The sequence below is a fragment of the Balaenoptera physalus genome (assembly GCF_965194825.1).
Source record: "Balaenoptera physalus genome assembly, chromosome: 8".
Lineage (NCBI taxonomy): Eukaryota > Metazoa > Chordata > Mammalia > Artiodactyla > Balaenopteridae > Balaenoptera > Balaenoptera physalus.
Genome location: NC_138887.1, coordinates 64,121,176 through 64,147,026, shown reverse-complemented (window position 1 = coordinate 64,147,026; position 25,851 = coordinate 64,121,176). Strand labels below are relative to the sequence as shown.

Here is a 25,851-nt window from a genome sequence, read left to right as displayed (position 1 = left end):
CTCAATTAGTGAGCGTTCTTTGCTGTTCAATTAACAAGAAGAAAACAGACTGCTAACCAACCTAAGATTGATGACAGTGCTAAGAGTCTCAGAAGATTCCCTCCCTTTGGGTCTATATTCTGAGAAAGGTGGGGTAGGACAAACACTATTGGAGAAGATGAGCCAGCATGAAATGCCTCCATCCTCTCCTTTAAAAGCAAAGAAACCCCCTTCGAGTTCTACATCTCAAGACCGAAACATTTTTTTAAAAGGCATATGGTGACCCTCAGCACTTAATTGGGTTTCTTTTTAAAAGCAAAGGTCAGTTTCCACAAAGTGAACTATTCTTGCTCCATGTGAATAACACATCCTTTAAAATCAAATTAATTCACTATGCCACACACTTCATAAAGCCTTCCCTGGGCAACGCAGTTTCAGAGTGAACTTCCCCCGCCCTAAATTCCCACGGCGTTCTTCTACTTACTAATCCCAAAATGCACCACCAGGACTACACCTCTGTGAGAGAAAGAAAGCTTTCACTCTGTAACTCTCCCAGGGTGGAGTGCACAGGAGAAAACAACCTATAGAGTGGCCCAGCACTTTTAAGTCAGGTCACCTAATGTGCACAGAACACTTCATAGTTATAGTTAAGTTACAGTTACACTTAACTTACAGTTAGACATGCCAGCGTTCTGAAGGTACTGAGATGAAGTCTACCTGGTGGCAAAACCAGGAGCTAGCAAGTTCTGTGAGCTGGAAAAAGGGAGCCAAGAAATGTAGCCTCCCTTTTTAAGCCAACTCAGAACACCTGCTCGGCAAGCGCAAGTTGCATCACCTGACAATCCTTAGTTCATTGGGCTTCTTGGAAGATTCATCAAACTCTAGATTTTTTCCAAAAGGCTGACTTCCATTGTTTTATATACATGTATATATTTCTCATATACTAATAGCATGTAAATATTTACAGATACTATTCTTACAATATGATTGCCTGATTTGCTTTATCATTACTCTTCTGAATTTGCATTTATAAGAATAGATGCCACCATTAAAACAACATTTTTATATCAAGAGATTTAAATAAAGTAATTTTCAAACATAGTTCGGGAGTAAATCACCAAGAAGAAAAAGGATTCTTGGCAGATGACTATGAATTATCACCATTTGCTACTTAATTCAATAGAGAATTTTATACACAAGCACATAACATTCACACCAAGTGGAGGTTAAGGGAGAAGGGGGGTAGAACTGGAAAAACTACGCATTATATTTTTTTCCATAAACTGGGAGACGTTAACCTTTGTTTAAAGACAGTATAGAAATTTCAGGTCAATTCCCCAAATCTATGTTCCACGGGGCAGAATTTGAGGATCACTGAATACGTAAAATTTTTGATAAGACAAACATTATAAATAACAGCAACAGCATTTGCAAAACACATAAACTAGCTAGGTACATCCCAAATACAAAAATATAAACAGCCAAAAATAACATAACTTCAATGACTGGTTTAAAAGGGGGGCAGTGGGAAGTACGGCAAGGAAAACCAGAAAGATAAAGTGTGAATTCTGTGCTCTGCAAGTGACCCTTGACTGATACAATCAATAACTCTAAAAGAAATTCCCCAAAAACACAGTTACCATTAACTGGAGAAGAAAAAAGAAAGAGGGGTCTCATCACATTTAAGAAAAATAATTTTTCATTTCCTTCACTGAGTCACTCATTCCTCATCCTACAGTTTCCCTACATTCTAATAAATGAAGAGCAGATCCGAGCTTCAAGATGGCGGAAGAGTAAGACGCGGAGATCACCTTCCTCCCCACAAATACACCTACATGTGGAACAACTGCTACAGAACACCTACTGAACTCTGGCAGACGACCTCAGACCTCACAAAAGGGAGGAAACTCCCCACTTACCTGGGTAGGGCGAAAGAAAAAAGAAATAACAGAGACAAAAGAACAGGGACGGGACCTGCACCAGGGGGAGGGAGCCGTGAAGGAGGAAAGGTTTCCACGCACTAGGAAGGACCTTCGTGGGCGGAGACTGCGGGTGGCAGAGGGGGGAAGCTTCGGAGCCACGGAGGAGAGCGCAGCCACAGGGGTGCGGAGGGCAAAGCGGAGAGGTTCCCGCACAGAGGCCCGGCGCCGAGCAGTGCTCTCCAGCCCGAGAGGCTTGTCTGCTCAGCCGCCGAGGCGGGCGGGGCTGGGAGCTGAGGCTCGGGCTTCGGTCGGATCGCAGGGAGAGGACTGGGGTTGGCGGCGTGAACACAGCCTGAAGGGGTTAGCGCACCACGGCTAGCCGGGAGGGAGTCCGGGAAAAAGTCTGCAGCTGCCGAAGAGGCAAGAGACTTTTTCTTGCCTCTTTGTTTTGCGGTGAGCATGGAGAGGGGATTAAGAGTGCCGCCTAAACGAGCTCCAGAGTTGGGCGCGAGCTGCAGCTATTAGCGCGGACCCCAGAGACGGGCAGGAGACGCTAAGGCTGCTGCTGCCGCCACCAAGAAGCCTGTGTGCGAGCACAGGTCACTATCCACACCTCCCCTCCTGGGAGCCTGTGCAGCCTGCCACGGCCAGGGTCCTGTGATCCAGGGACAACTTCCCCGGGAGAACACAGGGTGCGCCTAAGGGTGGTGCAACGTCACACCGGCCTCTGCCGCCCCAAGCTCACCCCGAATCCGTACCCCTCCCTCCCCCTGGCCTGAGTGAGCCAGAGCCCCCGAATCAGCTGCTCCTTTAACCCCATCCTGTCTGAGCGAAGAACAGACGCCCTCAGGCGACTTACAGGCAGAGGCAGGGCCAAATCCAAAGCTGAACCCCAGGAGCTGTGCAAACAAAGAAGAGAAAGGGAAATCTCTCCCAGCAGCCTCAGGAGCAGCGGCTTAAATCTCCACAATCAACTTGATGTACCTGCATCTGTGGAATACCTAAATAGGCAACGAATCATCCCTAATTGAGGAGGTAGACTTTGGGAGCAACGATATATATTTTTTTTCTTTTTTCTCTTTTTGTGAGTGTGCATGTGTATGCTTCTGTGTGTGATTCTGTCTGTATAGCTTTGCTTTTACCATTTGTCCTAGGGTTCTGTCTGTCCATCTTTCTGGTTTTTCTTGGTATTTTTAGTATAGCTTTTAGCACTTGTCATCATTGGTGGATTTGTATTTTGGTTTGCTTGCTCTCTTCTTTCATTCTTTTCTTTTATTACTTTAAAATTGTTTTTTTATTTTTAATAATTATCTTTTATTTTTTATTTTAATAACTTTATTTTTTCTTTCTTTTCTTTTTTCTCCCTTTTATTCTGAGCCGTGTAGATGACAGGGTCTTGGTGCTCCAGCCGGGCATCAGGCCTGTGCGTCTGAGGTGGGAGAACCGAGTTCAGGACATTGGTCCACCACAGACCACCCAGCTCCATGTAATATCAAATGGCAAAAATCTCCCAGAGATCTCCATCTCAACGCCAACACCCAGCTCCCCTCAACGACCAGCAAGCTACAGTGCGGGACACCCTATGCCAAACAACCAGCAAGACAGAAACACAACCCCACCCATTAGCAGAGAGGCTACCTAAAATCATAATAAGGTCACAGACACCCCAAAACACACCACCAGACACGGACCTGCCCACCAGAAACACAAGATCCAGCCTCAGCCACCAGAACACAGGCACTAGTCCCCTCCACCAGAAAGCCTACACAACCCATTGAACCAACCTTAGCCACTGGGGGCAGACACCAAAAACAATGGGAACTATGAACCTACAGCCTGTGAAAAGAAGACCCCCAAAGACAGTAAGCTAAGCAAAATGAGAAGACAGAGAAACACACAGCAAATGAAGGAGCAAGGTAAAAACCCACCAGACCTAACAAATGAAGAGGAAATAGGCAGTCTACCTGAAAAAGAATTCAGAATAATGATAGTAAAGATGATCTAAAATCTTGGAAACAGAATGGAGAAAATACAAGAAACGTTTAACAAGGAACTAGAAGAACTAAAGAGCAGACAAAAAATGATGAACAACACAATAAATGAAATTAAAAATTCTTTAGAAGGAATCAATAGCAGAATAACTGAGGCAGAAGAACAGATCAGTGACCTGGAAGATAAAATACTGGAAATAACTACTGCAGAGCAGAATAAAGAAAGAAGAATGAAAAGAATTGAGGACAGTCTCAGAGAGCTCTGGGACAACATTAAACGTACCAACATTCGAATTATAGGAGTCCCAGAAGAAGAAGAGAGAAAGAAAGGGACTGAGAAAATATTTGAAGAGATTATAGTTGAAAACTTCCCTAATATGGGAAAGGAAATAGTTAACTCCAGGAAGTGCAGAGAGTCCCACACAGGATAAATCCAAGGAGAAACATGCCAAGACACATATTAATCAAATTATCAAAAATTAAATACAAAGAAAAAATATTAAAAGCAGCAAGGGAAAAACAACAAATAACATATAAGGGAATCCCCATAAGGTTAGCAGCTGATCTTTCAGCAGAAACTCTGCAAGCCAGAAAGGAGTGGCAGGACATATTTAAAGTGATGAAAGGGAAAAACCTACAACCAAGATTACTCTACCCAGCAAGGATCTAATTCAGATTCGACAGAGAAATTAAAACCTTTACAGACAAGCAAAAGCTAAGAGAACACACCACCACCAAACGAGCTTTACAACAAATGCTAAAGGAACTTCTCTAGGCAGGAAACACAAGAGAAGGAAAAGGCCTACAAAAACAAACCCAAAACAATTAAGAAAATGGTAATAGGAACATACATATCGATAATTACCTTAAATGTAAATGGATTAAATGCTCCAACCAAAAGACAGATTCGCTGAATGGATACAAAAACAAGACCCATCTCTATGCTGTCTACAAGAGACCCACTTCAGACCTAGGGACACATACAGACTGAAAGTGAGGGGATGGAAAAAGATATTCCATGCAAATGGAAATCAAAAGAAAGCTGGAGTAGCAATTCTCATATCAGACAAGACAGACTTTAAAATAAAGACTATTACAAGAGACACAGAAGGATACTACATAATGATCAAGGGATCAATGCAAGAAGATATAACAATTGTAAATATTTAGGCACCCAACATAGGAGCACCTCAATACATAAGGCAAATGCTAACAGCCATAAAAGGGGAAATCGACAGTAACACAATCATAGTAGGGGATTTTTTAAAATTAATTAATTAATTTATTTATTTTTGGCTGTGTTGGGTCTTCGTTTCTGTGTGAGGGATTTCTCTAGTTGCGGCGAGCGGGGGCCACTCTTCATCGCAGTGCGCGGGCCTCTCACTGTCGCGGCCTCTCTTGTTGCGCAGCACAGGCTCCAAACGCGCAGGCTCAGTAGTTGTCGCTCTGGGCCTAGTTGCTCCATGGCATGTGGGATCTTCCCAGACCAGGGCTCGAACCCGTGTCCCCTGCATTGGCAGGCAGATTCTCAACCCATAGTAGGGGATTTTAACACCCCACTTTCACCAATGGACAGATCATCCAAAAAGAAAATAAATAAGGAAACACAAGCTCTAAATGATACATTAAAGAAGATGGACTTAATTGATATTTATAGGACATTCCATCCAAAAACAACAGAATATACTTTCTTCTCAAGTGCTCATGGAACATTCTCCAGGATAGATCATATCTTGGGTCACAAATCAAGCCTTGGTAAATTTAAGAAAACTGAAATCATATCAGGTATGTTTTTCAACCACAACGCTATGAGACTAGATATAAATTACAGGAAAAATTCTGTAAAAAATACAAACACGTGTAGGCTAAACAACACACTATTTAATAACCAAGACATCACTGAAGAAATCAAAGAGGAAATCAAAAAATACCTAGAAACAAGTGACAATGAAAACATGACGACCCAAAACCTATGGGATGCAGCAAAAGCAGTTCTAAGAGGGAAGTTTATAGCCATACAATCCTACCTTAAGACACAAGAAACACCTCAAATAAACAACCTAACCTTACACTTAAAGCAATTAGAGAAAGAAGAACAAAAAAACCCCAAAGTTAGCAGAAGGAAAGAATCATAAAGATCACATCAGAAATAAATGAAAAAGAAATGAAGGAAACTATAGCAAAGATCAATAAAACTAAAAGCTGGCTCTTTTGAGAAGATAAACAAAATTGATAAACCATTAGGCAGACTCATCAAGAAAAAAAGGGAGAAGACTCAAATCAATAGAATTAGAAATGAAAAAGAAGTAACAACTGACACTACAGAAATACAAAGGATCATGAGAGATTACTACAAGCAACTCTATGACAATAAAATGGACAACCTGGAAGAAATGGACAAATTCTTAGAAAAGCACAACCTTCCAAGACTGAACCAGGAAGAAAAAAAAATATAAACAGACCAATCACAAGCACTGAAATTGAAAATAAAAATCATCCAACAAACAAAAGCCCAGGACCAGAAGGCTTCACAGGCAAATTCTATCAAACATTTAGAAAAGAGCTAACACCTATCCTTCTCAAACTCTTCCAAAATATAGCAGAGGGAGGAACACTCCCAAACTCATTCTATGAGGCCACCATCACCCTGATACCAAAACCAGACAAAGATGTCACAAAGAAAGAAAACTACAGGCCAATATCACTGATGAACATAGATGCAAAAATCCTCAACAAAATACTAGCAAACAGAATCCAACAGCACATTAAAAGGATCATACACCATCATCAAGTGGGGTTTATCCCAGGAATGCAAGGATTCTTCAATATATGCAAATCAATCAATGTGATACACCATATTAACAAATTGAAGAATAAAAACAATATGATCATCTCAATAGATGCAGAAAAAGCTTTCAACAAAATTCAACACCCATTTATGATAAAAACCCTCCAGAAAGTAGGCATAGAGGGAACTTACCTCAACAAATAAAGGCCATATATGACAAACCCACAGCCAACATTGTCCTCAGTGGTGAAAAACTGAAACCATTTCCACTAAGACCAGGAGCAAGACAAGGTTGCCCATTCTCACCACTATTATTCAATACTCTTTTGGAAGTTTTAGCCACAGCAATCAGAGAAGAAAAAGAAATAAAAGGAATCCAAGTCGGAAAAGAAGAAGTAAAGCTGTCACTGTTTGCAGATGAGATGATATTATACATAGAGAATCCTAAAGATGCTACCAGAAAACTACTAGAGCTACTCAATGAATTTGGTAAAGTAGCAGGATACAAAATTAATGCACAGAAATCTCTTGCATTCCTATACACTAATGATGAAAAATCTAAAAGTGAAATTAAGGAAACACTCCCATTTACCATTGCAACAAAAGGAATAAAATACCTAGGAATAAACCTACCTAAGGAGACAAAAGACCTGTATGCAGAAAACTATAAGACACTGATGAAAGAAATTAAAGATGATACCAACAGATGGAGAGATATACCATGTTCTTGGATTGTAAGAATCAACATTGTGAAAATGACTCTACTACCCAAAGCAATCTACAGATTCAATGCAATAACTATCAAACTACCAATGGCATTTTTCACAGAACTAGAACAAAAAATTTCACAATTTGTATGGAAACACAAAAGACCCCGAATAGCCAAAGCAGTCTTGAGAAACAAAAATGGAGCTGGAGGAATGAGGCTCCCTGACTTCAGACTATACTACAAAGCTACAGTAATCAAGACAGTATGGTACTGGCACAAAAACAGAAATATAGATCAATGGAACAGGATGATAGAAAGCCCAGAGATAAACCCATGCACATATGATCACCTTATTTTTGATAAAGGAGACAAGAATATACAATGGAGAAAATACAGCCTCTTCAATAAGTGGTGCTGGGAAAACTGGACAGCTACATGTAAAAGAATGAAATTAGTACACTTCCTAACACCATGCACAAAAATAAACTCAAAATGGATTAAAGACCTAAATGTAAGGCCAGACACTATCAAACTCTTAGAGGAAAACATAGGCAGAACACTCTCTGATATAAATCACAGCAAGATCCTTTCTCACCCACCTCCTAGAGAAATAGAAATAAAAACAAAGTAAACAAATGGGGCCTAATGAAACTTAAAAGCTTTTGCACAGCAAAGGAAACCATAAACAAGACAAAAAGACAACCCTTAGAATGGTAGAAAATATTTGCAAACGAAGCAACTGACAAAGGATTAATCTCCAAAATTTACAAGCAGCTCATACAGCTCAATATTAAAAAAACAAACAACCCAATCCAAAAATGGGCAGAAGACCTAAATTGACATTTCTCCAAAGAAGACATACAGGTTGCCAATAAACACATGAAAGAATGCCCAACATCATTAATCATTAGAGAAATGCAAATCAAAACTACAATGAGGTATCACCTCACACCAGTCAGAATGGCCATCATCAAAAAATCTACAAACAACAAATGCTGGAGAGGGTGTAGAGAAAAGGGAACCCTCTTGCACTGTTGGTGGGAATGTAAATTGATACAGTCACTATGGAGAACAGTATGGAGGATCCTTAAAAAACTAAAAATAGAACTACCATATGACCCAGCAATCCCACTACTGGGCATATATCCTGAGAAAACCATAATTCAGAAAGAGTCATGTACCACAGTGTTCATTGCAGCTCTATTTACAATAGCCAGGACGTGGAAGCAAGCTAAGTGTCCATCGACAGATAAATGGATAAAGAAGATGTGGCACATATATACAATGGAATATTACTCAGCCATAAAAAGAAACGAAATTGACTTATTTTTAGTCAGGTGGATGGAGCTAGAGTCTGTCATACAGAGTGAAGTAAGTCAGAAAGAGAAAAACAAATACAGCAGGCTAACACATATATATGGAATCTAAAAAAAAAAAAAAAAATGCTCATGAAGAACCTAAGGGCAGGATGGGAATAAAGACGCAGTCCTACTAGAGAATGGACTTGAGGACCCGGGGAGGGGGAAAGGTAAGCTGGGACAAAGTGAGAGAGTGGCATGTACATATATACACTACCTAATGTAAAACCGATAGCTAGTGGGAAGCAGCCGCATAGCACAGGGAGATCAGCTCGGTGCTTTGTGACCACCTAGAAGGGTGGGATAGGGAGAGAGATGCAAGAGAGAAGAGATGTGGGGATATATGTATATGTATAGCTGATTCGCTTTGTTATAAAGCAGAAACTAACACACCATTGTAAAGCAATTATACTCCAATAAAGATGTTAAAAAATAAATAAATGAAGAGCAGTCATTATAAAAAAGTTACTGAAATATAAATTAATATACAGACAAGATGCCATGTTAAGCATTCTTCAAACCACAACCTTACTGTGTAATCAACTCTCAAATGTTCATATCACTCAACAGTTGACTTATAAAGCACCAGACACACCACAAATGTTAACCTGCTGAGTAATTATGCAAGTGGGTAATTTCAGGGATGTTGGCGATATTTATCAGAAGGATTCAGTAGCTTGTGAAATGTGTTGTAGACAAACATTAAACAGTAATAAAGCCATCACCATTAAAATTCTGTATGAAGAAGAGTACAGCAGTTAAATGAACAGTGGTGTTTTAGCTGTGGGTTCTGTTAGGCCAAAATAACTTTAAATGCTCTAATTTTAGATTTTATTATTATTGTTATTAAGCTAAAGCTAACATTCCAGTAAATGTTCCCAAGACTAAAATTTGACAAGAGACAGTATAAGTCTTTTCTGAAATAGACATTTGTCTGTTTATATTTTCAACTCCTTATGGTGAAAGAGATGCTTGCTCACCCTGTCATAAGCAAACATCACCACGTTTAACGATTTGGGTTCCAATGTATTGGTAACTTGGTGATCTTGGACAAGTCAGTTAACATCTCCAAGTTTTAGTGTCCTCATCTATAAAAAGGGCAAAATGACAAAATCTGCTTATCTGTTTCATAAAGTTATCTTAAGGATTCATTAGAATGAAGAAAAAGTGCTCTGTGAATTCTAAAATGATACATAAGGTTGGTAGTGATTAATAGCTACTCTTAAAAAATGTAAGCTGTAAACACAAGTTATAGATTTCTAATCCCAAATACGAAAGGAAGATGAGGAGGTAGGTCCAACATGTATCCAACTTAGAAATAAGCAATAAAAGGTAACAGGCTAAGGAGAAAAACAGTATATTAAAATTCTATTAGATGATCACAGTCATGTTGGGAAGCCTGGAGAATCAGCTTAAGGCTAAGGCACCACCAGTGATGCCCAAAACTATCCCAGAATCACCTGGTGAGAAATGCACCTCAGATCCCACAACAAAAGCAGGTTGCCTAGGCTGCCTATCATGTCAGCCAAAATGGAAACTTCACACACAAGCTGCTTCCTTGTGTTGCTGTCTTCCAAATCAAAGTCACACATGAGCATCCAATTGGCAAAGCTAGATCACATGCTTGTGCCCTGGCTGCTGGGAAAGATGGGTACTGAGTTCTGACTCATATGTTCTAGCAGGCAGGCCTTGTAATGTGGGGATTTTCTCCAGTACAGGAAAGGTAGTCAAAAGATGATGGGGAGACTTCTGGTTTCCAGTCCAGCATGTAAGGGGCTTAGAAGTTGCCAGTCTGTCCTAAAAATAAGTAAAAAGCTTAAAAATTGAAAAATCAACTACTCTCCCCAGATCCATCAGAGGAGTGATGTCACCAAGCAAACCACTGTCCCCCAAAATGGAGAAACAGAAAGGCAGAACCAGAGGATCACAATGACCAATTGCTGGAGGCTCAGTGTGGACAAGAAAAGACTTAAAAAACTCTAGGTGGACCTAGACATAGTGGATTCCCCACACTTTTGTGAATGTTACCTCTTGGAACTCAACCTGGTTCTCAGTGAATATGAGAGAAAAATCACCTGGCATTTCCAGTAGGAGGAAAGGAAAAGGAACCAAGTTGAAATGCATCAGAGCATTCTGTTCTTTATAAGAAGGTCTGCCTCAGAAGAAATTATTTCAGAGGAGTCTAACCTGCTGGGGTTAATACCAGAGCCAGCTGACCAGAGGGAAGGCAAATACCCAACTCCAGCCACCTCCAACCATCCTCTCCCACCCGAGGGGAAGAAAAAATTGAGAAACACTTGTGAAGTACACTGTCCAGGGGCACAGGCTCTCTAATGGACTGAGACCTAGTCATAGGACTAGGAACACTTCCTTTCCCTCTACACCCTACGCCCACATTACCAAAGGACTAGTTATAGCAGTTCCTTTTATCCAGTGCATCATGTGTGGCTACCAAGAAAAAATTACAAAGCATACCAAAAGGCAAAAACACACAATTTGAAGAGACAGAGCAAGCATCAAAACCAGACTCAAATATGTCTGGAATATTGAGATTATCAGACTAGGAATTTAAAACAACTATGATTAATATGCTAAGGGCTCTGATGGATAAGGTAGACAACATGCAAGAAGAGATCAGCAATGTAAGCAGAAAAATGGAAATTCTAAGGAAGAACTAAAAAAGAATGCTAGAGATCAAAAATACTGTAACAGTGATGAAGAATGTCTTTGCTGGGCTTATTAGCAGACTGGATACAACAAGGAGAAAATCTCTGAGTCTGATGATATTTCAATAGAAATCTCCAAAACTGAAAAGCAAAGAGAAAAAAACCTGAAAGTAAACAAATAAACAAAAAACAAAAAACAGAACAATATCCAAGACCGTGGGACAACTACAAAAAGTGTAATATACATGTAATGGGAATACCAGAAGGAGAAGAAAGGACCAGAAGGAATATTTGAAATAATAATGATTCAGAATTTCCACCCAATCAATGTCAGATATCAAACCACAGATACACAAAGATCAGATACACCAATGAAGATAATCAAAATCACTTTAAACATCAATGTACCAATTAATTAAAAGACAGAGATTGTTAGAATGCATCAAAAAATAAGACCCAACTATATGCCATCTAAAAAAAAATTTTTTTTAAATAAAGACACATATAGATCAAAATAAATAACAGAGAAAGATACACCATGCACACACTAATCAAAAGAGAGCAGAGGAGTTATATTACTTTCAGACAGAGCCCATTTTAAAGCAAGGAAAGTTAACAGGGATAAACAGGGACATTATATAATGATAAAGGGGTCAGTTCTCCAAAAAGACATAATTATCCTCAATCTAACAGAATAGAAAGCCTAGAAATAGACCTTCATAAATATAGTCAACTGATCTCTAACAAAGGATCAAATATAGTCTCTTCAACAAATGGTACTGTACATCGATATGCAAAAAATGATTCTAGACACAGACCTTACACCGTTAACAAAAATTAACTCAAAATGGATCACAGACCTAAATGTAAAACTCTTAGAAGACAACAAAGGAGAAAACTTAGATGGCCTTGGGGTTTGATGATGATTTTTTGGATATAACACCAAAGGCATGATCCATGATAGGCTGGACTTCATTAAAATAGACATTTCCACTCTGTGAAAGACACTGTCAAGAGAATGTAAAGATAAGCCAACACTTGGATAAAGTATTTGCACAAGAATAGCCAATAAATGACTGTTACCCAAGATATACAAAGAACCAGTGTCCCTGGTGGCACAGTGGTTGAGAGTCTGCCTGCTAATGCGGGGGACACGGGTTCAAGCCCTGGTCTGGGAGGATCCCACATGCCGTGGAGTGACTGGGCCCGTGAGCCACAACTACTGAGCCTGCGCATCTGGAGCCTGTGCTCCGCAACAAGAGAGGCCACAATAGTGAGAGGCCCGCGCACCGTGATGAAGAGTGGCCCCCGCTCGCCGCAACTAGAGAAAGCCCTAGCACAGAAACGAAGACCCAACATAGCAATCAATCAATCAATCAATCAATCTTTAAAAAAAAAAAAAAGAAAACAAACAACCCAATTAAGATTAAAATATGGGCCAAAGACCTTAACAGACACCTCACCAAAGAAGTTATACAGATAGCAAATAAGCATATGAAAAGATGCTCCACATCTTCAGTCATCAGGAAAATACAAATTAAAATAACAGTGAAATACCACTACATACCCACTAGAATGGCCAAAATCCAGAACACTGACAATATCACTGAGAATGCAAAATGGCACAGCCACTTTGGAAGACAAATTGGAGGTTTCTTACAAAACTAAACATATTCTTACCATATGATCCAGCATTCATGCTGCTTAGTATTCACCCAAAGGTGTTGAAAACTATCTCCACACAAAAACCTGGATGGATGGATGTTTACAGCAGCTCTATTCGTAACTGTCAAAAGCTGGAAGCAACCAAGATGTCTTTCAGTCAGTGAGTAGATAAACTGTGGTATACCCAGACAATGGAATATTATTAAGCACTAAAAAATGAGCTATCAACCCATGACAAGACATGAAGGAAACTTAAATGCATATTACTAAGTGAAAGAAGCCAATCTGAAAAGGCTACATACTGTATGATTCCAACTATATGACATTCTAGAACAGGAAAAACTATGGAGACAGTAAAAAGATCAGTAGTTGCCAGGGGCTGGCAAATAGGGAAGGAAAACAGGCAGAGCACAGACTTCTGGAGCAGTGAAAAGACTCTGTATGAAACTATAATGATGGATAGATATCATTATAAAATGTGTTCACAGACTGTTCAACATCAAGAGTCAACTTTAATGTAAACCACGGACTTTGGGTGATAATGATATGTCACTGTAGGTTCATCAATTGTAACAAATGCACCATTCTGATGGGGGGGATGATGATAATGTGGGAGAGGTTATGCATGTGCGGGGGGCGGCCAGGAGGAGTACAGGAAATCTCTGAACCTTTCTTTAAATTTCGCTATGAACCTAAAACCACTCCAAAACAATAATAATAAAGTCTATTTTTAAGAAAGATCATGGGTAGCCAGGACCATCAAGATGAAACTAAGCAGGCAGAGTCACTAGGCACACATCTGTATAATCTCCCTTTCTTTGAATCCTTGAAGTAGGTTGGATTCTTTTCCTTTGTAGTTAAGAAAACTGCAGGTCAAAGAGCTGATGGGCCCCAGGCCCCATGCCTTTCCCCCAGGGCCACAACCTAATGCAGTCAAGTTGCCTTAGACCAGGGCTTCTCAACCTTGGCCGTACTGTTTTGGGTCAGATCATTCTTTGTTATAGAGGGCTGTCGGGTGCATCGTAGGATGTTTAGCAACATCCCTGGTCTGTAATCGCTAGATGCCAGTAGCAACCCCTTCTCCCAGATGTGACAACCAACAGTGTCTCCAGACATTACCAAATCTCCCCTGGGGGGGCAAAACTACCCTGCCCCCAGTGGGGAACCACTGCCTGAGACAGCGCCGCTCTACTTGCTCATTCATGCAACACAATCGCCTATGGGAAGCCTACCATGTACCAGGCACTGAGGGGACAACGCCAAATAACCAGAGACCCTGCCCCCTGAGGGGGAATGACAGACTTATCAACGAGTGGTTGGTACAAAGTGTGTGATGCTATATGCTATCACAAATCAGAGTGGTAACTCTGGTAACTCTTGGAGTCAGGGGTGGCAGAGGTAAGGTCTTGGAGCTGGGTTATTTATTACCGATTACAGCAGTTCACACTGACCAGTTAACTTTTACTGGGCCCTTAACTCTATGCTAGGCATGTGCTAAAGGCTTTATGCCTGATCTCACTTAAACGTTACTAAAACTATTCAAGGTGAAAAGTCATTAACATCCCAGTCTCCAGATGAGGAAGTTGCAGCATGTAAGACACTTAGTCTTCAATGAGTAGTAGTAAATCATAGAGCCAAAAATGACCCTAGAGCCCAGGTCATCTTCATTCTAATTATACTACCTGGAGGATGTGCCAGGAATTTGGCAATCAAAGATGTGGACTTTAAGCTATCCTTATGAATGGTGCTACTGGACAACATTACAGGTGAAAGCCACTTTAAAAAGTCTTTCTGATTTGGCATTATCATACATAAATACCCGTGGCTCAGTGGAAGCCAGATTTACCTAATGGAGAATATTATTCTCAGTATTATATGCTGAACTCAGTCTCAATTTTTTTTAAAGCATCAAGGTTACAGTGTAATTAGCAACCAGCTGCAATTGTAATTACCACTCCCAATATAATTTGTTACATATTAGCAAGTGTCAAATTACTACTGCTCCTTAAATGAATAAAAACTGATTGTGCTGTTCTGAAGACTGGGGTGTATGTTCCTGATGGGGAACAAAGGAATATAAAAAGTATATGACATATTTATAAAGTGCTGAAAGGTTCTACTTAGGAGATCACAAGTTGCTGGAGCCCAGATAATGCCACAGAAAGGTAAAATGGCTGAGAGAGAATAGCTAACTTAATAAACGCAGAGAAGAGAGAGCAGCAAATCAAAGGACAACAGAAAGTTGCTTTCACTAAGTAATACCTTACCTGTTCAAAATTCTGCTGTGCATCAACATCATATAATTGAAGAATAGTCAAGAACCCATGAGGAAGTTAAAAGAAAATGAACAGGAGCCCTCTGCACAGCCGGCATCCTCGTCCCAAAGACTGGGGACAACTTCACTGGAGCAACCCCTCCTCTTTCCTCTCCCACGATTTTCAGCATGACTCTGAGCAAGTGCTCTGGTTCCAAACCCCTCTGCAAGCCCACACTTCTGTAAAGCTTACTATGTCCAGGCCCGGCTCTGAGCTTTAGAAACATGAGCACATTGACCCTCCCAATAACCCAGGAAGTAAAAACAACCATGCCCTGTTTACAGATGAGGAAACTGAGGTACAAGAGAGGTAGAGTAACTTGCCCAGAGCCATAATTTGAACAGAGTCCATGATTTTAATCATATGTGATAATGACTTTCAGAAGGAAAAAAAGAGAGAACAGGAGATTAAGAAAGCAGAGAACCTGGAGATTAAAGAAAATTAGGTCACATCAACCAATTGCAATGCCTGGGCCTTATTTAGATGACAATTCAAAAAACAATTTTAAAAAATTGTAAGACAATAGGGGAAATATGTAAAATGTGTACAGAACAGATATTTGATCATATTGAGGAAGCACTAAAAGTTTTTTAGATGTGACAATGATATTTTGGTTGTGCATTTTAAAAATCTTTTTTAGATATACACAGTGATATTTACAGATATGATGTTGGGGATCTGCTATGAAAAATTCAGAGGGATAAGAGGACAAGAGAGGGTGTAGTATAAATTAAACAACATCTGCCATAAACTGATAATTACTGAAACTGGCTAGAAAGGGACATGGGAGTTTGTTACACTGTTCTAATTTTTTACGGAAAATTTCCATAATGAGAAGTTTAAAAAATGCTACTATTTTTTTAAGGCTTAAGTCAAATGCCAATTCCTCCTGGAAGATTTTCCAGATTCTCTAACAAGATTTCCCTCATAGAATGCTATTTACACCTACTTTTATGGACTTTGCAAACGGATGTCTGAATTCTGACTCTATTGCTAACCAGCAATATGACTTCCTACTTTCTCACCTGTTACAGAGAGAGAGTGAGTGAGAATCAGGATTGAATGAAAGTAGCATACGCTGGGACAGGATCTAGCAGTGCCTTGCTTGCCAGTTTGTTGTATCCTTTCCATATTCATAGCGGCCCAGCTGACTGAGTCATCAGTGGACAGCTGAGCCCTACGGGAAGGCTCTCTTGGCTTTCTGAACTAATCAGAGTTCCTCTTAAGAATCTGAGCCAGCAGAGGGTCTGGGCTGAGGGTCTGGCAGCAGGTCATGCTGGCTGATGAAATGGCACTAGTGAAGGTTCATGACCTCCTGGGATTGAACAACAACAACAAAAATTAAACTGGTTTCCTACCTTTCATCTGACATCAAACATGAGTGGTTTCTTATGTAATACTAAGTGGGAAAGCTGTGTTTAAACATGATAGGCAACCCAGAATGCAGAAACCATACAGGAGAAGATTAATAAATACGTAACATAAAAAGTTTTAAAAATCAAAAGTGTGTATGAACCCATTAAACATCAAACAACTGCAAAAAATAAACATATAAATAATGTGTAACAGGACAAAAGGCCAAGGTTCTTAATTTAAAAGCGCTCTTAGAACAAGTCAATATGAGAAGGCAAATAACCCAATGGAAAGCTGGGCAAAGGTCAAGACCAGGCTCTTCTTAAACCGCTGGTGGACACCAAAATGGGCTAACAAAAACCTCCAAGAAGCACCATAAGGAAACCAGGAGCTGAGCTTTTACTTTGGAACTGAGATTCCCATCTCAGTTCACAATGGAAAGAAAGTGGAATCTTGAAACACAGAGTCAACAGCAACCTGCAATAAAATAAGTTTGTGAAGACTCACAAGGAATGAAAGTCCTTGCCAGTGGGCCTGGCAGAGTCAGATAAGAGACTGGATATATCACCAGCCTTTCCTGTCAAGCCACCTGGAGGGCCCAGTATGCTATTGGGACCAGCTGGTCTGAAACAGCAGACATACTGTTTGCACCTGCTGGGAATGTCTCGCTATAACGCAGCTGGACCTTCTTAGTCAAAAGGAAGCACGTTTCTCCAGGAGCCTCCTTCTGAAGCAGCTTCTCTGTAGTCATGGAGATTCATCTACCTTGAACAGCCCAATCCCTGCCGAGGTTTACTCCGCAGCTATGATTCTCCATCATGCGCTCTCCTGGAGGTTACCCCATGCACAACTCCTCAAGTATTCCAAATTATTATTTTTTTTAGTTTGGTGAGGGATGGAGGGGCTTGAGAAAATGGTTTATTAGAAAAAGAGAAGTTTCCAACAAACCACACGCATGCAGCAGAAAATCTCCTTCTCCCTTTCACTTTGCCATGGGTGGCTCCCCCAAGTAAAAGAACAATTCAACAAACGGTGTCTGAATGTTACGTAACAGGTACTTTGAGGTCCCTGTCATCAGTTTAAAATCTAGTGGAAAACATAAAATATAAGAAACAGCAAGGACCATTTTCCTTCAGAACATCAATATCACTATCTCACCCAAGACAATTTAAAAATGATTTAATATCTGTTATGGGCTGAACTGTGTCCCCACAAAATTCATATGTTGAAGCCCTAACCCCCCAGTACCTCAGAATGAATCTGTATTTGGAGATAGGATATATAAAGTAGTAATTAAGGTAAAATGAGTTCATTAAGGTGGGCCTTAATCCATTAAGACTGGTGTCCTTATAAGAGGAGGAAATGAGGACACAGACACAGAGGGAAGACCACGTAAAGACACAAGGAGACAAAGGCTATCTATGAGCCAAGGAGAGAGGCCTCAGAAGAAACCAACCTTCTCAACACCTTGATCTTGGACTTTTAGCCTCTAGATTTGTGTGAAAATAAATTTCTGTTGTTTAGGCCACTCATTCTGTGGTACTTTGTTATGGCAGCCCTAGCCAACTATTACAGTATAATTTAATATAAACTCCTGATTCAAGTTGCTCCAACAGGGCCATTGTTTTATTTATTTTGGATCCACGTTCAAGCACTGCATTTGGTTGTCATGTCTCTTCGGGAGCCTCCTTTAATCTAGCCTTTTCATTCATAACATTGGCATTTTTAAAGTCAGACCAGAGGTCTTACAGAACGTCCTATTTTCTGGATTTGTCTAATTGTTTCCTCATGATTAGATTCAGATTCAACATTTTTGGCAAGAAATCTCTAAAGGTCACGCTGTATACTTCTCATCGCATCACACCAGTGGGTGCGCCATGCTCGCTTTTCCCTCTTTCTGATGATGTTAAATTGGATCACAGATTGAGGCCGAGCCCTCCCTTATAACGGTACTTTTTCCCCTTTGTAGTTAGTAATTTATAGGGAGATACTTTGAGACAGGGAGAATTCCAACAATCTTTTACTGAAGGTTTTAGCATCCACTGAGGACATGTGCCTGAATCAATTACCTGCAGGTTGCCAAATAATTTGTCTTCTTTTTCTAATTCTATCATACCTTCTACTTGATTAGTTGGCATTCTTCAGTAAATAAGAATTTTACCTCCCCACCTCCATCTCACTTTGACTCTTTTTGGGGAAGAATAATAGTCATGGAATGATTAATTTTTTTTTTTAAATGCAGTATGTTACAATCCAGTTTCAATTGATTTGTTTTTATTGTGATAAAACACATAAAATTTAACATTTTAACCATTTTTAAGTGTACAATTCAATGGCACTGAGGACGTTCACAATGTTGTACAACCATGAGCACTATCCATTTCATCACCCCAAACACAAACTCTGTACCCATTCATTAATATCCAATTGATTTTAATAGCCACTATTTGTTGTAACTGTGATACACACTCATTGTAATATATATGTATGTATATATATATATATATATATATGAGTGTGTATACACACAGGCACACGTGTGTGTTTTTAAAGGATGAACATCACAATGCACCACAAAGAACAACTGTGAATATGAAAACTTAGCCAACTAAAATAAACCATTACGCAAAATGCTGGTGGAGCAGGAAGGCAACATCCAAACCCGCTCACCAAACATAACAACGTAGGAAACAACCAGGAATTACGTGCCTCCTGATGGGCGTATCCAGTACCAAGGAGCCAGTAACCTGAGAGAGGCAGCCAGCAACCACCTAGGAAGTATTCTAGCCAAAAACAAAAAATAAAAATAAATAAAACCTTAAACTTGATCAAGCATCCAGACCTAACTATCAATTGTCAGGAAACACTAGGGACAGACGAACATCAGGGGGGTGCAATCAGCAAATCCCAAATTGTGGGAAACTACAGGAAAGATGACCCAATTCACTCATCAGCTAAACTGCAAGGAAACACAAAAAAAGATGGGTAGTCAAACCTAGAGATTAATTAACAAGAGTTAAAAGACGTATCGACCAAATGCCAGGCGCAGACTGTGTCTGAATCTTGATTAGAACAAACCAACTATAAAAACTAGGACATGGGATTTAACATCCTTACAGATACTTCAAGGGATGAGGAAATAAAACTAAGACCGCTTTCCCTAAAACTGAAGGAAAGAACTAAAAAAACAAACAAAATCTGCCCACCAATATAGAGGAATGACAAGAAACATTCTTGTCTCTGACTGAGCTCTAAGTTAAACAAACAAACAGGCTCCCTTTTTTCCTGCTACACTGTTGCCATAGCTTTATGGCACAGAATCTGAACAGGGGTTGGACATGTCACATTTACAAACCCCTGTGAAGGATATGAGAAGGGAATGGGCATGAGGTAATACTGGAAAAGTTAGACAACAGCCAAGACCAAGGAGGCATAAACTGACTAATGAGATTAAATATTATTCTTAATAATATTAGGCATAATGACGCCACACTGTGCAGCAAGGTAAATTAAAGAGGGCAATGTAGTACAGTGGTTATGTTCATGGACTCTGCAGCCAGGCTGCCTGTGTTCCAGTCATAGCTCTGCCACCTGAAAGCTGTGTGACCTTGGGCAAGTCATGTAATCTCTCTGTGCCTCAAGAGACTTAACCACTCTGTACAGATGAGTTTCCCCATCTGTATAATGGAGACAATAATAGCGCTTACATGCCGTGGGATTGTTGTGAAGATTAAATTACTTCACATACAGAGTGCCTAGAACAGTATCTGGCTTGTGTCAGCTGCTGTTGTCACTGTTATTTGCATAACCTTTCTGAACCTTAAGTTTCTCTGTCAAATGAGGTTATGACACCCTCCCTGCTATCTTGTAGATGATTATAAAGATCAAATAATGAAGCTTGGGTCTTCACACTATCTGGTCATTTTAATCTCTGTAGACTGTGAGTTCCTGAAAACAAGTCCAACTGCTTACTCGTTTGGGGAAGCCCAGCACTCAGTATAGGAGCTGGCATATAGTTGGAATCAATAACACACTTGAATGCACTTTTTAAAAACTGTTAAGTGCTGTGCTCATGAACAAAGGACTGCTCTTAACAGGGACACAAGGGCCAATCTTACAAGCTTCCTTTGACAGTTCTGGGCAGAATGGAGAGGAAAGTGCAGAGAAGAGACCAAAGGCAAAACCAGCTTGGCGCTATGGCAATGCTGGGCCTAAAAAGGAATGAGGACCTGAACATAAATGGAGGAGATGGGACACACCTGCTCCAGGGAATGAGAAGGGTTTGACTGACCCATCTCTTTGCCCATATCCAAGTTCCTGCCAATGGTGTCTCTCCTGGTTGCCCACACAAGTACTCAGCGAACTAACCAGAAACTTTAACTAGTAGGAAAGTTAAACTGCAGCTAAAAGTAAGGAGTGACCAAGAAGATGAATTCAATTCTAGTAGAGTTTGGAATATCTTTGAGACAAACCAGTTGAGATTTCCAACAAAAAGTCAAAAACGCAAGGCCAGTGCTTGAGAGAGCTGCCCCATGGGGAGTACCATGGAGTATCACCTGTCAGAAGGAAAAGGATCTCAGGCAGAGGCCTGGGGAACACCAACATTTCAGGGGAGACCAGAAGGACAAAAAGAAGCCGGCCAAGGAGAATAAGTATGAGTTAAGGGACCAAGCAGGAGAGGGCACATCATGAAAGCTGACAGAAGGCGCTCCAGGAAGGAAGGAGTGGGACACGGGGTCCTGTGAGGCCAGAGATAAGGAGGACAGGCCAACAGTTTTAGAACAGAGGTCACTGGTGACCCAAAGGAGAGAATGTCAAAAAACAGAATAGGCATAAGTTCATTTTCAGGAATTTTAAGTACAGGTGGGTAGTAAAGAAATGGAGAAGAGTACAACCCTTAAATAATAATTCAGAGACGCCATCCAAAATAATACCCTGGCCCCAATGGAATCAAAATTAACCCAAAGAATCCTAAAATTTATACTGGGTTTTATCACTATGTATTTAATTCTGCAAAAAGTTGGACTGACTGACATCCAAATCAAAAAGTACTGTACCCATAGTTTAGAAAGGCAGCTACATTTAATTACACAGTAATGAGAGTTCCAGACCAATATTCTTTAAACTTTAATGTGTACACAATCCCCTGGGGATCCATTTAAAATGCAGATTCTGATGCAACAGAATATTTGGGATGAGTCCACAGATGCTGCAATTCTAACAAGCTCCCGAGTAAAACCAATGCTCCTGGTCCTTGGACCATAAACTTCTAATAGCAAGGCTCCAGGAAGGGACCACTCAGAGAATCTGATTACTGAAGCAGCCAGACTGGTGACTGCAGCCATTATGGTGACTATTTAGTAGATCACGAGCTTAAGAAAAGCACACCATCTTTTGTTCAGGTAGGTCAAATAATACCTATGTCCCTAGTTTTCAGTTAGGTAGAAATGTCCCACAGTCTCCAACAGACATCACTTGACAGTCCCTAGAGCACTTCATAATCCCCAAAGTGCTTTCCCAGGTTATACTTCATTTGCTCGTCACAGACGTCACAGATGGGCCCCGTGTGCTGCAGGGGGATACTGAGCACGCAGAGAAGGCAGACTTGTCCACGTCGTCACCATCAGTGGAAGCACTGGACCTGTAATCTAGGTCCTCCTGCCTTCTAGTCCAGGGCTCTTGCACTAAACCAGAGCTACTAATTTAAAATTTAAAAAAAAAAAAAAAAAAAGTTCTTGAAGCATTTTCCCACATGAGGAAGTGGCGCTGACTGAGCAGCTGGGTGTCGTCTACATCGCAGAGTCCAACTGTGGCTGGGATCAGACAGACACAAGTCACGTCCCACTCAGAAAAACCACTAAATATGCACCCAGGTCTACACACCTGTTCAAATCAGGCTTATGACGAGGTTCAGGACATGCTACCCCCAAAATGCGGCACCTTGGCATATTCAGTATCTTAAGCTGAAGGAGTTTAAGATAACAGCAGAAACGGGAAGGTCACTCTGACCATCCCCACACACAACCCCAACCTTCTTTCCTGAAACAGGTCATAAACTCCCCTACAAAGGGTACCGTCCCTGTTCCAGGAGGAGGGGAGACAATCTCATCACCAAAGATGGGGAAGTTGGGGCCGAAAAACCTGCACGCACAAACCTTGTTAAACCCACCCTTATCTTCCTAGTTACTTCTTCACCATTTACTACCCTAGCCCAAACCCCTTTGTCTTGTCAATTCTTTTTTTTTTTTTTTTTAATTTTATTTTATTTATTTATTTATTTATTTTTGGCTGCTTTGGTTCTTTGTTGCTGTGTGTGGCTCTCTCTAGTTGCGGCGAGCAGGGACCACCCTTCATTGCAGTGCATGGGCCTCCCACTGCGGTGGCTTCTCCCGTTGTGGAGCACGGGCTCCAGGTGTGCAGGCTTCAGTAGTTGTGGCATGCGGCCTCAGTAGTTGTGGCACGTGGGCCCAGCCGCTCCACAGCATGTGGGATCCTCCCGGACCAGGGCTCAAACCCGTGTCCCCTGCATTGGCAGGCGGACCCCCAACCACTGCGCCACCAGGGAAGCCCTTGTCAATTCTTTACAAATTTATTTTTCATTGTCCAAAAGGTTTTAAAGCTTTCTGCTCTGGTCACTTCCATTGTCTTGTGAAGGTTCTCATGAACACATAAAAATTCAACAAAATTTGTATACTTTTCTTATGTTAATCTGTCTTTGTCATTTTAATTTTCAGATCCAGCCAGGGACCCTAAGAGAGTTGAGGGAAACTTTTTCCTCCCCTACACTTACTTAGACACTTTTCTTACAAATTTTACTGTCTTATGTCTTATGCAAAAGACATTTTACCATAAAACAGTAAGTGTATATTGAAATATCTGACTTTCATATCAAGTCAACAGTTTTCACGGAAAACATGTGGAAACTGGGACTACATGTGGAAATCAAGACAAAGCTACCAACCTAATAACAGCCATTAAATAGAGTGATTTATTTACGTTGAATTGCTAAGAATTTCAACACTGCCAATTTTGCTATGTTGTCAGCACCTAAAGTCAAAAGAAATCACCAGGCCTATAGTCACTCATGCAACTACACAGCAAATTTCCAAAGGAAATGGTGAGTACGAGTACTCTATCTTTTAAACGTTTCCAACCAACAAACCAGACCACCACTCTACAAATCAGCCACTGGGAATAATTCTGAGCTAAGAGACCAGAGCCACCATTGATGGGACTGACTTGACCTAACAAGAGGGTCTGGTTAAATAGGCCATGAAAAAAAGGGTTTGCTCAGTTGCTATTAAGTACTTTGCCAAGAGAATTACATCACTGTGACAAGGGCACAGCCCAAGCAGAAGAACCACATCAGCAGATTCACACAAAGGGATCCAAGAAAACATGGTGGGAAAGATAAGTGCTTATGAAGCAGCAAATGATGAGCAGGGTTAGTAGGAATGGACCATGCTCAGCAGAGCTAATCCTCACAGAGAGTGGAGAACACAGGAAGGAATGCCTCCATCTAAGAACGCAACATAAGCAGAGGCTGGGGCTTCCCTGGTGGCGCAGTGGTTGAGAATCTGCCTACCAATGCAGGGGACACGGGTTCAAGCCCTGGTCTGGGAGGATCCCACATGCCGCAGAACGGCTGGGCCCGTGAGCCACAATTACTGAGCCTGCGCGTCTGGAGCCTGTGCTCCGCAACAAGAGAGGCCGCGATAGTGAGAGGCCCGCGCACCGCGATGAAGAGTGGCCCCCGCTTGCCACAACTAAAAGAAAGCCCTCGCACAGAAACGAAGACACAACACAGCCACAAATAAATAAATAAATTAAAAAAAAAAAAAAAAAAGAATCCACCTGCCAATGCAGGAGACACGGGTTCGAGCCCTGGTCCGGGAAGATCCCACATGCCGCGGAGCAACTAAGTCCGTGCGCCACAACTACTGAGCCTGCGCTCTAGAGCCTGTGAGCCACAACTACTGAGCCCACGCGCCACAACAACTGAAGCCCGTGCACCTAGAGCCCGTGCTCCGCAAAAAGAGAAGCCACTGCAATGAGAAGCCCGCGCACCGCAACGAAGAATAGCCCCTGCTCGCCGCAACTAGAGAAAGCCCGCATGCAGCAACGAAGACCCAAACGCAGCCAAAAATAAATAAATAAATAAATAAATTTTTAAAAAAGCTGTGTTTCCATTAAAAAAAAAAAAAGCAGAGGCCAGTCGTAGGACAAAAGATCAAAGAGGCGGAAGGAGTCAGAGTTCCTCCAGCAATTATAAAAGAACTCCATATCCAAGAAGACCTGCTCCCTGATTTTCTTACCCTTACAGGGCTTTCAACCCTTCCCATCCCTCTCTCCACTCCCAGTTCTCTATTTGCTAAACAACACTTGTAAAGCCCTGTGACCCAACTGGGGAACATTGACAACACATGGGCACCCAACTAGGTTAGCCAGGGAAAAGGCTGCAAGACCAGGGTAACCTTGCTCTTTGCAACACTTCCCCCCTCAAGCACCTACACTGATACAGAAAACCACTGAGACTTACAGGAGACAAAAGGAGCTTTCAATCAATTTGGTGATAAAACCCATATTCTAGGATAACTACAAAACTATATAAACTTGATGCCTAAGCACGAAGGTGAAACGGGGCAGAAGGACTGAAAAGAAATTGTCAAGAAAGAAGAGAACTTGTAGGGACCCCTGTGTATCCTTCCTTTGAATTGACACACCAGAGACTTGCATTTATCTCACTGCATTCCTTCCTTATTCCAAGAAGGAATCATCAGAGGATGAGCTGAAGCAAAGAGCACGAAAACCGCCTAGAGCAGCGGCTGGCAGCCTCAGAAGCAGATTTGATTCACTTGGGGAGCTTTCAGAAACCTTGAGGCTCAGGCCACACCTAAGTCCAACTGAATCAGAACCTCTGGGTGAGACCCAGGCATCAGCACTTTTATACCAGTCCAGAGGACTATAATGTGCTGAGAACCCCTGGATTACAATAGTGCAAAAAGCAAACGGGTTTCAAGGGAACTTGGACCAATTACAAACTTTTCCGGGACTCCATTTCTTCACCTGGTAAAAGGGAGCAGGATTAACGAGGGGAGGAGTGAG

At 41.1% G+C, this 25,851-nt stretch overlaps 1 protein-coding gene and 1 long non-coding RNA gene across 2 annotated transcripts in view; one reads left to right on the top strand and one right to left on the bottom strand.

The window, feature by feature from the left end:
• Positions 1-25,851, bottom strand: part of SLC25A13 (solute carrier family 25 member 13) — a 205,006-nt gene that overhangs the window by 173,926 nt on the left and 5,229 nt on the right.
• LOC309665597 lies at positions 10,850-24,593 on the top strand. The gene is made up of 2 exons (XR_014266558.1): positions 10,850-22,969; positions 23,314-24,593. It is a non-coding gene; the product is annotated as an uncharacterized lncRNA (long non-coding RNA).